Raw genomic sequence first — 14,785 nt, 5'->3', positions numbered from 1 at the left:
CCACATCACCTCCCCAAGATTCCCCCCAAAAAACTAAATATTTGCCCCATTTTTTAGCAAATAAGTCCCTCAACCCCAGCCTTCTACTTACCGCCTCTTCAAAGGCAGCTACCCTCCCCATTTCCACACACCACTCCGAAAAAGAGGGAGTTCCACTTGACTTCCAGCCCCTTAAAATTACTTGCCTGCAGATCATGAGACTGGTCAGAACCCAATTTTTATATGATTGTCCCCTAAATGCATGACCGCTCCATCACCCAAAATACAGAGTCTGGGACAAAGCAAAACCTGACCAACAAAAAGGGGACTTATTAATACATAGTTTAGGGTTCTGCCATATGCTCGAGGCAACATTTAAATAAATATCAGAATTAAACACTCTGGACACTTTTGTCCATATCGAGTGCAAATGCAAAATAACGGGATGCGACTTAATCTCTCCGGCTAGTTTTATCGAAAGGCTATGCAGTGGCGAGATAGGGGCAAGAACTTCCTTTTCAATACAAAACCAGGGAGGGGCCCTCTCAGGTGGAAGCGACCAATGAGCCAAATGTCTAAGACCGAACGCATAATAATAAAACAAAATCTTGGGTAGGCCTAACCCTCCTCTGTCAATTGGCCTATGTAACTTATTGAAATTTAACCTGGGGCTCTCACCATTCCAAATAAAGGACTTCGCTATGCTATCAAATTGCTTGAAATAAGAGAGGGGGACATCTACAGGGAGAGACTGAAGCAGGTAGTTGAATTTGAATAACATTAACCTTCCCAATCATCGATAAATGTAATGAAGCCCACCTGCTGACATCGCTCGAAAACCTTTTTATTAAAGGGTCAAAATTAACTCTGACTAAATCAGACAAATTTGCTGGGAATAAAATCCCCAAATACTTAATGCCCTGTTTGGGCCACTGGAAAGCGCCCGGCTGGAAAGCCGTTTCAGGGCAGTATGCTGTCAGTGCCAAAGCTTCGGATTTAGACCAATTGACTTTGTATCCTGAGAACTTGGAAAAGGAATTAATAATTCTGTGGAGGCAAGGCATAGATCTAGTAGGTTCAGAGACAAATAATAAAATGTAATCTGCATAAAGCAGAAGCTTATGCGCCGCACCTCCCGCTGTCACCCCTGGAAAATCATCCTCCTTTCTTATTGCAGCTGCTAATGGTTCCAGGGCAAGACAGAACAATAATGGGGAAAGAGGGCAACCCTGTCGAGTGCCCCTATCCAGAGTAAAATAATCTGAAATTAATCCATTTGTTTGTACCGCTGCTACAGGGTGTTTATAAAGTAACTTAATCCAACCAATAAATGTACTCCCGAACCCATACATTTCCAAAATCTTAAAATGATAATCCCATTCAACCATATCAAACACCTTTTCGGCATCAAGTGAGATGACAGCGACCGGAGACTGATCATTCGCCACTGACCACATGATATTGATGAGACGCCTGATGTTATCAGAAGAGCTATGGCCCCGAATAAATCCCACCTGATCTATATGTATAAGAGATGTCATAACCTTACTTAATTGGTTAGCCAAAATTTTTAACAATATTTTTACATCTAGTTGGATCAGGGAGATTGGACGGTAACTTTTACACTCGCTTGGATCTTTGTCCTTTTTAAGAATCAGACTGATCTGGGCTTGTGTCATGGTTGGAGGAAGTTTTCCCTTCTTTAATGATTCAGTATAAACTTCTAACAAAAGTGGGGCCAGTTCTGTAGCATAGAATCTAAAAAATTCTGTGGCAAAACCATAGGGCCCCAGAGCCTTGCCAGTAGGTAGGGACTTAATTACCTCGTTAAGCTCCTCCAAGGTTATCTCAGAATCAAGATAGTTTTTTTGCTCAGTTGTTAGTTTAGGAAGATCTAATGGTTCCACAAAGTTTCTAATATCTTCATCAGTAGATGAAGACGTGGAACTATAAAGATCAATATAGAATTCTTTAAAGGCATAATTAATATCAATGGCTGTGGTAAATATTTCACCACCAGCAGATTTCACTGAGGGAATGGTAGAAAAAGACTCTCTCTGCTTTATATATCTAGCCAAAAGCTTCCCTGCTTTGTCACCCAACTCAAAGTATGACTGTCTTGCCCTGAATAACCAAAACTCCACTTTCCGCGACAAAATAGTATTATATCTGTATTTCAATTGGGTTAATTCTCTGAGGCCATCAGATGACATTCGGCGCTTCAGTTCTGCCTCTGCACTTTTAATATTTCCTTCCAACTCCACAAGTTCTCGTGCTTTGGATTTTTTGATGAATGAGGCATACTGTATGATCCGGCCCCTAAGAACCGCCTTAAGTGCCTCCCAAGCCACGCCCACAGAGGATACTGAGGACCAGCTGGTCTCCATATAAACATTGATTTCAGTCTTTAACATTTGTTGGAAATCAGGATTTTGTAAAAGGGACACATTAAGGCGCCAACTATATGATTTCTTTTTCTCTATATGTGGCAACATCTCTAAACTCACCAGGGCGTGATCTGAGATTAAAATGTTTCCAATTGAGCAATCAACAACAGATGAAATAAGGGATTTGGATATAAAAAAAAAATCTATTCTAGAATAAATCTTATGGACTGATGAAAAAAATGTATAGTCCCTACCGGATGGGTTCAAAAGTCTCCAAATATCCGAAAGACCAAGATTTTTACACATCCTGTGAAGCATCAATGTTGCTCTAGGAGGTGTACACACTTTTGCTTCACTATGATCAAGGACTGAATCCATCAAAAGATTAAAGTCTCCTCCCAATATTATATCATGAGGGGTGCCAACGGTTTGCAACATCCCTTCAAGATCTATAAAAAAGCCCTGATCATCAACGTTAGGTGCGTAAATATTAGCCAAAATCAGACTTTGCCCTTGAATTTCAGCTAAAACAATAATTATTCTTCCTAATTTATCTTTAATCTGTTTGAGAAATTTGAATTGTAAATGTTTATTAATCAATATAATGACTCCCTTGCTCTTACTTGAGCCAACACTAAAGAAAATATGTCCACCCCATATCTTCCCAAATTTTTCAGCTTCCTGCGGGGAGAGATGTGTTTCTTGAAGAAACACTATATCATATTTCTTACGTTTAAGAAAAGTAATAAACTTCCTTCTTTTTATGGGGTGCCCCAACCCATTTACATTCCATGTGGAGAGAGATAGTACACTCATATTAAGATTTTACATTTTGATATAGTAAAAAAAAAAAAAATGTGTGTGAAAAACAAAATTATGAAGACCACATTCCCCATTAGTGAAACAATCAACCCCCGAACATCCCCCGGAACAAAACAAACAGAAAAAAGAAAAACATGCGCATTAACCCCGCGCACGACAGCGCCAACTGGCGTCAATCCCTCTAAACTCAATAGGTCCATGAACGCACACGAGTCCCCATGACAACTTTGCCATTGGATTGCTCAATTTTGCCTCACAAATTTGTGAGGCAAAATTACATAACAGAAAATACTTTGTGAAATAAACCCAGTTAATAGGAAGAATGAACACAAAAAATGTGTAGATTCATTCACAGAACTGTCTCAAGGATGTGATCGTCCACAAAACAAATTCCAGCTGATATAAAACCGTTCAGATTCCTCAGACAGACAAACGAATGTTCAGTGAGCCAGCTGTTATGAGTTCAGCGGATGACATAATCATTCAATGTCCCATAAAAAAAAAAGAAAAAAAAACTCAAAACAAACAACAGCCAGCAGGAGGAATAAGTACGAAGAACGAACATATTAATCCACAGCTGTTCCAAATGAGTGTTATTCAACAGAACATGCTCCAGCCGCTAGGCGGAACCAATACAAAAAGAAACAAAACCGGCATCCCGGTTCCCCGGATGGTCAAGTCAATTCACTCGGAGGCTGCATAAAAGTATATACCATGACTTACATAATCCATCAGCTTTATAAAAGACATCCTTTGTGTGAGCATGTAAATATTTTGCGGTCATCCATAGTGTCCACTCTCAACTGGCCGGGAACTTCAATGCAAATGTAATCTTCCATCAATGCAAAAGTTTCTTTAAGGAAAAGTGTTATTCACAAAACAAGCTCCAGCCGCACGGCAGAGCCAACGCAAAAAATCCAAAATGTCGCCCAGCATCCTCAAGAGTTAGTACAGCGAGTCAGGCCCACTCACATGAGAAACATCCAATGGTTTACTCAGTCATTGATTCTATAAAAGACATTGCCAGATTTGGACATGTAAATACTTTGCGACCGTCCTTCGTTTCTATTCTCAGTTTGGCAGGAAACATCAGAGCAAACAAGATCTTTTTCTGATGTAAGAGTTTCTTACATTCCTTGAACCGATCGCGTTTCTCTCTTGTCGAACTCGCAAAGTCTGGGAACAAGAAAACATTATGGTTCTTCCAAGAAAGCTTCAATTTGCTCCTCGCCTGGCACAACACAAGATCTTTATTGGATGATCTCAGAAATCTGGCCAGAATCGATCTGGGCCTATCTCCCTCAGCAGATCTGTGAGCTGGCACTCTGTGAGCTCGCTCGATTTCCAGCTTGTGGCCTGTTATGTCGAGCAGACTCGGGAAAAGCTCCATATCATACACAGATTTCACCATATCTCTGCCCTCCTCATGCTCAGGAATTCCAACAATTCGAACATTATTCCTGCGGTTTCTATTTTCAAGATCTTCAAGCTTTTCAAGGAGATGTTCCAAATCAACTTTGGTCGCGGGCGGATTAGCGGATAATTCCCTCTCCGAAGATTCCAGAAAATCGATTCGTTTTTCAACATCAGACACTCTTGTACCTAACTTGGAGAATTTTATTTCCATCGCCATAATCGATCGACGTATTACAGCGAGACCCTCCAAGTCAAGAAACAATGTTAGCTTTTTTAAATCCTTTAAATCAACAATTATCAAAGATAATCGTTAATTGTTAACATCGATGAAACATTAATTAAAATTAACACTAGCTTATTGATCATTCAAATTCAATCATCAAAGATAATTATCAATTATCAAAAATCAATAGAATATTAATAAGGATCAACATTGATGGGGCACCACCATGGAATTTGGGACTAATAACCAGATAGTAAAACAGTCTCAATATTAGATTGTTTTCTTAGGAAAATCAACATCCGAAGAATATCGATTTTCGGGAAAAAAAAAATGAATGAAGGTTTGAATCCGAGCACTGACATCCCATCAGCATGACACAGGCGTATGCAAAACAAACCAGAACACTTCTCTTTGTAATATAAACAAAGTTTATTTATGCAGTAATATCAATTAATAATTAATACAATGCAGTCAATAAACTTCCGACTTACAACTACAAACTAAACAGTGAGATGATTAGATATGGAAATAAAATAATCCTATAACACATAAGGTGTGTGTGTGTGTGTGTGTGATTAGTAAGAGAGAGAGAGAGTGAGAGAGAGAGATGATTAAGTGACAGCCCTAAAGCCGATTTCGCGATCGTGGGAGAGAAAGCAGCTGTGTTTATCACTCAGAGACGCGGTGGACGGCTCGTAAAAGTCCCGCGTTATTTGACTCTTTAATGGATGAACTCAGTTGCTGTCTCACCCGCGATGGCGAAATTGCACAACAATCCAATTTGGTTGGACCACAATACAGCAAAACAAATTCGTGATAATTAATACCCTGAGTATTAATAATGAGCGGACATGGCGGTCCATAAACTGTACAAGCAAAAACCTTGAAACACAAGAATAACACACTATAATATTCTATCTCTGCCCAGACGTAAACCTCTTACTTGAATCGCATGAGGACACATGTAGAATGTGTTTTCCTCCATCCTTTAACTCTGACCTGGTTCCTTGAGGCTTGGGTGATGACGGGAGGCCGTTTCCTCACTCTGTCGGCGGGCACGGCTGTTGATTCTCGGCGGGCTAGCGGAGAACTCAGAAATGTTGACTTGATTGAAGATGGAAGAGAAATCTTTAATCTCTTCACTTCTGTAGGCCAACGGATGAAGATGCGAATTGCTCGGCGGTCTCCTTCGGATCCGTTAGAGTGTTCGGTTGAACACAGAGTAATCTCAACTCGTCCAGCGAGATGGAGATTGTATGGCCACAGTTTCAAGTCGGACGTTACTTCCTTGTGCCACGAGGTGCACCTGAGAGCAGCAAAGAGCTACGTCTATATTCGGTGAACAAAGTCGCTGGAAGCAAATCTCAAAAAAATTTCAGAGGTATTTCAACTCCTGGTGATGTCATGTTTGAGGGACATTCTGTTGTGTGCCTCATCCAATAGGAGTTGAGAGTTAGATCCTTTAGTGAACAAGGGTTCATGGATTTGTAGTCTGTTTTGGACTCCCTTTGTTTGATTTTGGTGCGATTTTTATCAGTAAGATTAACGACTTGGAAGGTGGGGGCTTGATTTAGGTTTTTACGACTGTATTAGGCCTGCCTTTGTCTTCTATCTGAATACATGAGGCCCAACATCTGCATCCTTCAGTATTTTTCTTGCTTGTCTTATATTTTTCAGTGAATTTTCTCCTTCCTTTTTGAACAGTGCTAGCACTTCTCTCTCTTTTTCCCTTTGTTTCTCTCTTTTTAACTTTTTTTTTTTACTCTTTAGTTTTATAATTTTTTATCAAAGTTTCCATTTCCTCGCACAACGCTACATCAAATGTCCCTTCCTTTGGCCATTTTGTCATCATATCTTTTGTTCTCTTTTGCCATTTGTTTGAGAGCTTATCTATACGCTCTCTAAACAATGGATATTTTAAATCCTAATATTTCCACAGGAGTGGCTGCCATGATTTTTCCTATAATACAAATGTATCAATGTATCAATTTTTGGACAATTTTTATTTGTTCAAATAATATGATCTTCCAAAGAAATTCAATTATTTTGTATTTAATTATAAACCAATTTCCCTCATTTTCTTCTATAACATGCACTTTAATTGTAATAATTATTATACCACATACATGTAAAAATTTCCTATATGTTGTCAATTTACTTTTAGGATCACTCGCATAGTGCCAAACAACAATAACATCTGCTTTTTCTTAGATAAGCTAAGTCTTTATTTCTTTCACTGTTATTTTTACTTGGCATACAAAGAATGAAAAAATATTTTATCACCATTCATTTAGTTAAATCATTACATTTAGAGGATAAACGTATATCTTACTATTTTAATTTATTTCCTACTATAATAATCTGCAAAGCCAATCTCTTGAAACAATTTTTCACTTTAACTTTTTTAATACACAACATTCATACATGTCCCTTTATTATTTTGTGGGGCTCAAATCCTCATACATACCTTTTCTTATACATACTTGTCCCTTTTTTGGGCTTATATACTCATTCTTTGTCCTTTTATTATTTAAGGCTCATTCACTCATCTACTCCTCTCAAGTGCGACAATAACTGTGATGAGTGACCTGTCAGTTCTGCTCTCACTGATACACTTCCTCAACACAGTGAAAAGCAATGCCCTGAAGGATTTTTCCTACCCGTTGAGACCTCTGTGATTCACTTCCTCAACACAAAAGAGCGGTATCCGCAGTACTTTTGCCTAGGACTTCCTTATACTTTATCTGCTTTCATTTACTGCTATCCATCAAGGCCCACTTAACAGTAAAAACAGATCATTGCATGCAATTAATTCTTCTGGAATCAGAACCCTTTTATTCTTTTTTTCTTTAAATTTGGAGGAGCTTTTTGAGTGTCCTTACCACCATGGGCAAACTCTGGCAAACAACACAAATTAATTATATAAGCAAAAAATCTCTTCTGCTCCTTTCCAATCACGTCGGGGTCACCAATTTGACGTGGCTTCTGCCACCTCTGTGAAAAACTACTCTCAAAGTCTTGGGGTTTTGATGCCAGAAGATAGACTTTATTATCAGAGATAAAAAAGCTGAGTTGTCTGCAGAGCAACTGAAGCATCTGGGTTTCTACCCAGAGCTTATATGCATATGATCTACCAAGGTGTGGCTAATACATTCCATAAATGTCACTATTATCTATCATTTTGTTCTGTGACTCCAGTCTGTTGTTTAAGAAGTGGACAGGAAACATCTTTGGAGGGGCCTCACCATATATTTTCTCTAGTGTCAAAACAGGAGACTCAGTTTACCATATGTGAGCAGTTTACCATATGTGAGCACATTCCATTCCTACACAGGCCTCTACACAGACACACACAGTAAGATACATGCTTGACCATCAGAAATAATTGTAGAATAAATGATTATATTTACATTGATTATACTTGATTAATTTATGTTCAACTTTATAAAAATATTCTACACTCTCTTCATCCTCTGGCTCAAACGCTCTGATTTACCTCCTGTCTCTTTAAAGCTCCTCTTTCTGAAAAGCTCAGTCTGCTATGATTGGTCAGCTGGCCCAGTCTGTTGTGATTGGTCAACCATGTAGAGCATGTGTTGGAAATATAATGCCCCTTACCATATCAGAGTTTCCACTCCCGAGGCTTCCTTAGCACCTAGCATGTAAACATTGTAACTAAGGTAACAATGGTGTCTGTTTTGCCATACCAGCTCTAACCCGAGTCTGATATTGAAAGTTAGATGAACAAGCTGATCGACCCGAACCACCTTAGCAAGCACGACTTTAGCAGGACGTTTCACAGTGGTAAGTTTTAATTTGAGCTCTTTTACATTTCAGATGTGATGTTATAACTGTGTAATTTCTCAATCACGGTAACAACTATGCCTGTCAACACACTGAAGTGTATATTTTTAATTTATTTAGGTGCACATGTGGCAACTGTGCCAGAATGCCCAGCGAAGTTGAAAACATCTGCTGTAATGAAATACGAGAGGTAGTATAATAAATTACTACATTATGTAGCTAACTACATGGAAACACCAACAGTAGCGCAAACCTAACATTATATGTATGGTGTAAAGCATAACTGCTTTTTTGCTAATTATGTTAATATGTTGACTAATGTTGCATGTGTTGGGGAATATTACCTAAGTTATCCTGATTAAAATTAAGGTACACTGACATGTTCCCTGTTAAAAACCAAATGTGTTTTGATTCGTTACTTTAGCAAATTTACTAGGAGTACATCAGATTTTGTGAGTACAGACTTCTGTGTTGTTTACATTAACAAATGTGTAATAAATGTGTAAAAATTAGTTTTACATGTCTTAGCTGTCATGTTTACTGTAACCGTAAACTCAAACAAATCTACATTCTGCATTATGACCAGTAGTGTTATTATTGTGGAAGGCCACCCACTGGCCCAAGGACAGTATCCAATGAAGTGGCTGAAGGTCTGCTGCGCGTTCTGTCTTATTGTGCACATTAAGTAAGTTATTTCGTTCCAATTAAATAACTATATTATTCGTTTTATGATCCCCGTTTATTTTATTTTATTATTTTATAATGATAAAAGTTTCCAAGGATATATTAATGTTCTAATCTTAGTTATTATTATTATTAAATTTGGTTTAACATTTGATCATCGTATTTAACTCTATTGTATATTGTACTCATTCATTCGGATTCCTGTCACTTAGAGAGTCTCGCGCCAGCCGTGTACGTGGATCTCACGGTCACAAATACACCAATATTGTCATTAAAACAGTAATTGACTAAATACTAATTAGATGGCTGCTCACGCTTGCCCTTTTATCTAAAAGCATTTTGTTTAGTCCCCTTAGACAATAAACACTTAGAGTAACATTATTTCTACCCAGAGGTCATGACCACTAAATTTACAAAGATAGACCAACAATACCTAAGTTAAAATAACTTTATATAATCATGCCATAGTTTCCTATGTACACTTAGCTAGGAAAATTACAATAACCAGAGGTTTAGACTTCACCCTATTTAGGCTTGGTCGACAACTTCATGTTGTCTTAAACGGAAATTCCATATCGAGGCTGTACACTCTAAGTACACTAGAAATCATGGCAATTTGTTAGTCGAGCTCTAAAGTCTCAGTTGGTGTGCCCCATGCTCCACTCAGAACTGAGCTTTAGTCCGCTACTAACCTGGTCGTAGATTTGCGGAAACTTGGACTTAAGACAATAGTTTCAGAGTAAATCAGAATAAACTCAAATGTAACAATTTATTTACCAGATAAAATAATACATTCATCAATTCCAATTAGACAATAATAAGTCAAATTTAGACATTTTATCAAAACATAAGAAATTCAAATTGCCTACCTGGTAGATTAAAAAACTACACACAATGTTTTCTGTGTAGGTCTCCTGGCTACAGAGACCCTGATTCCTTTGTCATCTCTCCCTAAATACCAAACAATCCTATTGTTATTTTAGATGTGTGTGTTTGTTATTTAGGATCTGGTTTTACAATTTAGGGGGTTGCAAGCAAGTTCTTTGAAGCTTGCATGTATGTTTACAAAGAATTCCATATGGTTCCTGTGGGAGGGACATACTGATACTTACAGAATTCTACTAAACTCTGAAACCTTACTAGTGACTTGATTTTGCTGGAAGGGAATGAGATGATGTTACCAGTCGCAATGAGATCTTTCAAATGATACCAAATATGCATGATCAAAAACCTTTTATTTTACACAACAGGATAAGTCATAACTTAGTTTTTTGGTGTCCTTAAAGTGACCTAAGGTGAGAGAGAGAACAGATGTGAGTGTGATTTGCGTTTTATGGTCCCTAATCCGTGGGGTGTGTTGTCTCAGGTGGAGATGTCTTCTGTGTGAGTTTTATGACGTTGTTATCTCACAAGTTCTTAACTTTCCCAGAAGTGATGGCGACAATTTTGTGCCAGTCTTACAGTTCCTCCGCTTGGCCCCCCGGGGACAGTTCCAGAAATGTCCAGGTGGGGTCATTGTAAAATGTCTGCTGGATTATTCTTTGTGCCAAGTCCATAGTGTCTGACACAGCTTGTGTGCTGTGCTCGTAGAATGTATCATCCCACCATGGAGAAACTTCAGTGTCCCTAGGATATTGATCTGACCCATAGAAAAGTCATCTGTTACCTCCAGGCAAAAGGAGTGATTGGCAGGACAGGTCAGTCCTTCATACGAGAAGGAACTCATCTCACTGACGACACACCACTGAGTATGGGACATCTGGATTGCATCAGAATGACCATGTAATGACTGAATGTTTATAAGCTTAGTGTCATTGGAAGAAAAAGGTTGCAATATGTTACATGTGCAAATAACATAGTTATGCGTTTCATGACAACATGTGCGACTGGTAAACAAAGTCTCAGTACCTTTCACCATCATGTAACCAGTAAGGTGATCCCATCTGACTATCTGATCTTTCACTACCATTCCAATAGGGCGTATAGTAGTGGAATTTGGAAAATCTTGATCTGGATGGATTAAAAGGAAAGGTGGCAAGGAATCCAAGGCAACCAGAACATTCATCACCAGTATACATCATTACAGTGGATACTTGATCTGAATAAATTAAAGGAAACATACCACAAAGTCAGTATAACTAGTATTTTCACCAGTGGTATGCATTAAGCATATAGTAATAATTATAATTCCATGATTGTAGAATCACATTTACAGACATATATAATAATCACAGTGCTAATTTAAAATTATCCAATGTGTGTGATTTGCTGGCTAAGTCACAATCGATGATACATGTCTATTCTCAAATTGTGTAGTGGATCGATAGAAGTGTCTGCACATCATATCATCCACTTCTTATTGATTTTGCATTGTTATTAGCAATGTGTTGTAAACCAGGGGCCCTCTGATTTGCAACCATGCCAACAACAATCAATTGGTTTGATTTATATTTAGGTGGAAATGTTGAAATTTGGGTGGCAAGTCTGCTTTGTAATCAGAGATTAAATCATCAATTTGTGCCTGTAGCCATGCGTAAGTTTTTTCATCGTCTTTGCAATTTTTTTACATAAGCAGATAATATATTTGAAATGTTGTATGTTACATGAGTCATAACCAAATTTACATCATGCAGTAGATTTTTGTTGACATTTCCCTTAATAAGTCCACGAGGAGGATTAGGGTAAAGCTTCGGGCATTGGCTTGCTATACCCACAGGTGGTTAAATTGAAACAATGATTAACAGTTCATGAGCAGCTGTGTGGTCAGTGAAATTGTCCATGCTATGTTTGCATTTTCCCACACAATAAGTTCCTTCCTTTCGGCTAGTCCAAAAAAAGCCTTTAGGTTTGTTGTCAAAGGGTTTGTATAGTGTTAAGTTAAATTGGTATTCTGTGTGGGTGCACCTATATGTAGCAGGTTCCAAATTGTTATTGCAGGTTCTAATGTCATCATTGATCTTTTCATATAGTGTGCTCATCCCACCTTATTTAGCCCCTGGATATAATTTTAATTGATACAAGGCTGTGATGTTGTGTTGGGATAGCCGTGCTGGAGTGTGTGTTGATATGTTCATGGTTGAGAGATAGGTGGAACCAAATTTACAACAGATTTGTGGTGCAAAATTTGATTCCGGTGCTACACCAGGAGGCCATGTAACTATTTGGTGCAATGGTAATTTGAGGTATGAAAGGTCCCTTTGAGTATTTCCACACCCATCTCTCACATTTCAGTGTGTGTGTGAGCGATACACTTTGGCCCAGCTTGATGCAGGTGGGCCCGGACACCTGCCTTGTGTCCGGTCTCCATGGAATTGCTGTGGTGGTACTGAGACAGAGAAAGAAAACAGTCTTTTTTGGCCCTTTGAACAATTTACATTGAGACATGTGGTACCATATTAGTTTCCCTTTTACGGTTGTGGCCACACAGCTGTTGCATACAGCTTTTATTTTGTATGGTCCATGCCACCTGGGTGTGAATGTGCCTTGCTTCACAAAGACACGCACCATTATCATGTCATCTTCAGTAAATTTCACTTCAGATGTTGGATTGAACTGTGCATCATTAATCAGGTCTGACTGTTTCTGATTCAAGGTGGCTTGTGTATGTAACACTTTCAGCCTTTCTTGTAATTGTTTCAACACACAGTCTGCTGAGATGCGAGCACAAGGGGCCCCAGGTCTGCTGGTGTGATTTCTGGGTCTATGGGGAGCTTCATGACTCGTCCAGCCATCAGCCAGGAAATGGCTGATGCCCATGGCTTTGGACGGGGTTGCTCGCAAGACTGTCAGAACTGTAGGCAACGCGTCAGTCCACCTGTTTTTATGCTGCGTGATCTGTTTTGATATGTTCTCTTTGATGGTGCGATTCACACGCTCAACCATTCCAGAGCTTTGTGGCCTGTATGGAACATGAAATTTTTGCTTGATGTTCAGCATTTTGCATATGTGTTTCATTATCTGCCCAGTGAAGTGTGTTGCTTGATCTGATTTGATCTGTATTGGCGCCCCCCAGAGTAGGAGGATATGGTTCGCTACAATTGGTCAGCATCTGAATTGAGAGGATTAGGAGTCCACACTGCACACCCTGTATGGAACTGACCATCTTGCCAGTACCAGGAGCCATCAATGTACACTTGAGTCTGGTTCGGGAGTTTTTGGTCATGAACCGGACCCTGTGTTTCTGGTTTTGCTTGGCATGTGTGTGGGTGGCCCTCCACGTCCCCTAATAGGTGTGGTGTAATACGGGTGTTAACCGTGGTTACATTGCGTGCTTGTATGTCTCCTAACCATCTTGCTAATCGTTGTGATGATACCCCTTTAATTCAGGCCTGCAGCAACATTTGCACTGGCGTGTGCATTATATGCACAACAACAGGTTGGAAACTCACAATAGTTCTGTTGTGGTTAACATCCAACGAACCGCCAGCACATGCTGTGTGCATGGGTCGAATCCCTGTTTGACAGGAGATTACTTTCGGCTGTAATAGGCAATCAGACGCAATTTCCCCCCATGCTCTTGAGCTAGCACTCCACTTAGCATATTTTCATGAGTGTCTACTTGCATTTGGAATGATTTTGATGGGTTGGGCAAACCCAGAGTGGGCACAGCGCACAAGTTTTGTTTTAAACTTGTAAAATTTTGTTCATGCTCTTCTGTCCATTCTAGAACATTGGAAGTCTTTGTTTTTCCTTTTATGAGGGAGTACAGCGGTGCGGTGGTGTTTGCAAAATCAGGAATAAAATCTCTTATAATTCGCTGTTCCTAGAACTTTTTGTAAAGCATTCAGTGTGTGTGGTTGGGGTAGCTCGGCTATGCACTTCCACCTGTCATCTGTTAACGGGCGATGTCTTTTCATTATAGTGTAGCCCAAATATTGCACTTCTCTCTGCACGATTTGAGCTTTCTCTTTGTTCAGTTTAAATCCGGTTTTACCAAGTGTCAATAACACCTTGTCAACAAATTGTAAATGTTCGTCCATTGACCCCTCTGTTGAAATTAGTATGTCATCGACATAGTGGATTATGTTGCCTGTATTTAACAATGATTTGAGTGTGTCCTCTACCACTCTGTGAAAAATGGCAGGGCTGTTGTGGAGACCCTGCAGCATCCTTCCCCATGTGTATTGAATCAGGTTTACCGTAAAGGCTAATTTCCATTGATCTTCGCGTCTCACTTTGATGGACCAAAAGCCGTTCTCAATGTCGAGGACAGTAAACCACGACACTTTTTTTGAGATTTGTGAAAGCAAAGTTGACGGGTTTGCCACTATGGCTATAGCCTTGGGCAATACTTTGAGACACTGATAATCAATACAAAGATGCCATTTACCATTTGGTTTTGGTACTGGAAGACATGGAGAATTTTTTGTTGAACTACACCGCTGAACTACCCCCCTGACTTCCAGTTGTTTCACTATTTCATGAACGGCAGCTTCTGCCTCTGGTTTGATACGGTATTGTTTCTGCGGTG

The sequence above is a fragment of the Myxocyprinus asiaticus genome, chromosome 31 (genome assembly GCF_019703515.2).
Source record: "Myxocyprinus asiaticus isolate MX2 ecotype Aquarium Trade chromosome 31, UBuf_Myxa_2, whole genome shotgun sequence".
Classification (NCBI taxonomy): domain Eukaryota; kingdom Metazoa; phylum Chordata; class Actinopteri; order Cypriniformes; family Catostomidae; genus Myxocyprinus; species Myxocyprinus asiaticus.
This window is presented reverse-complemented; position numbering follows the sequence as displayed.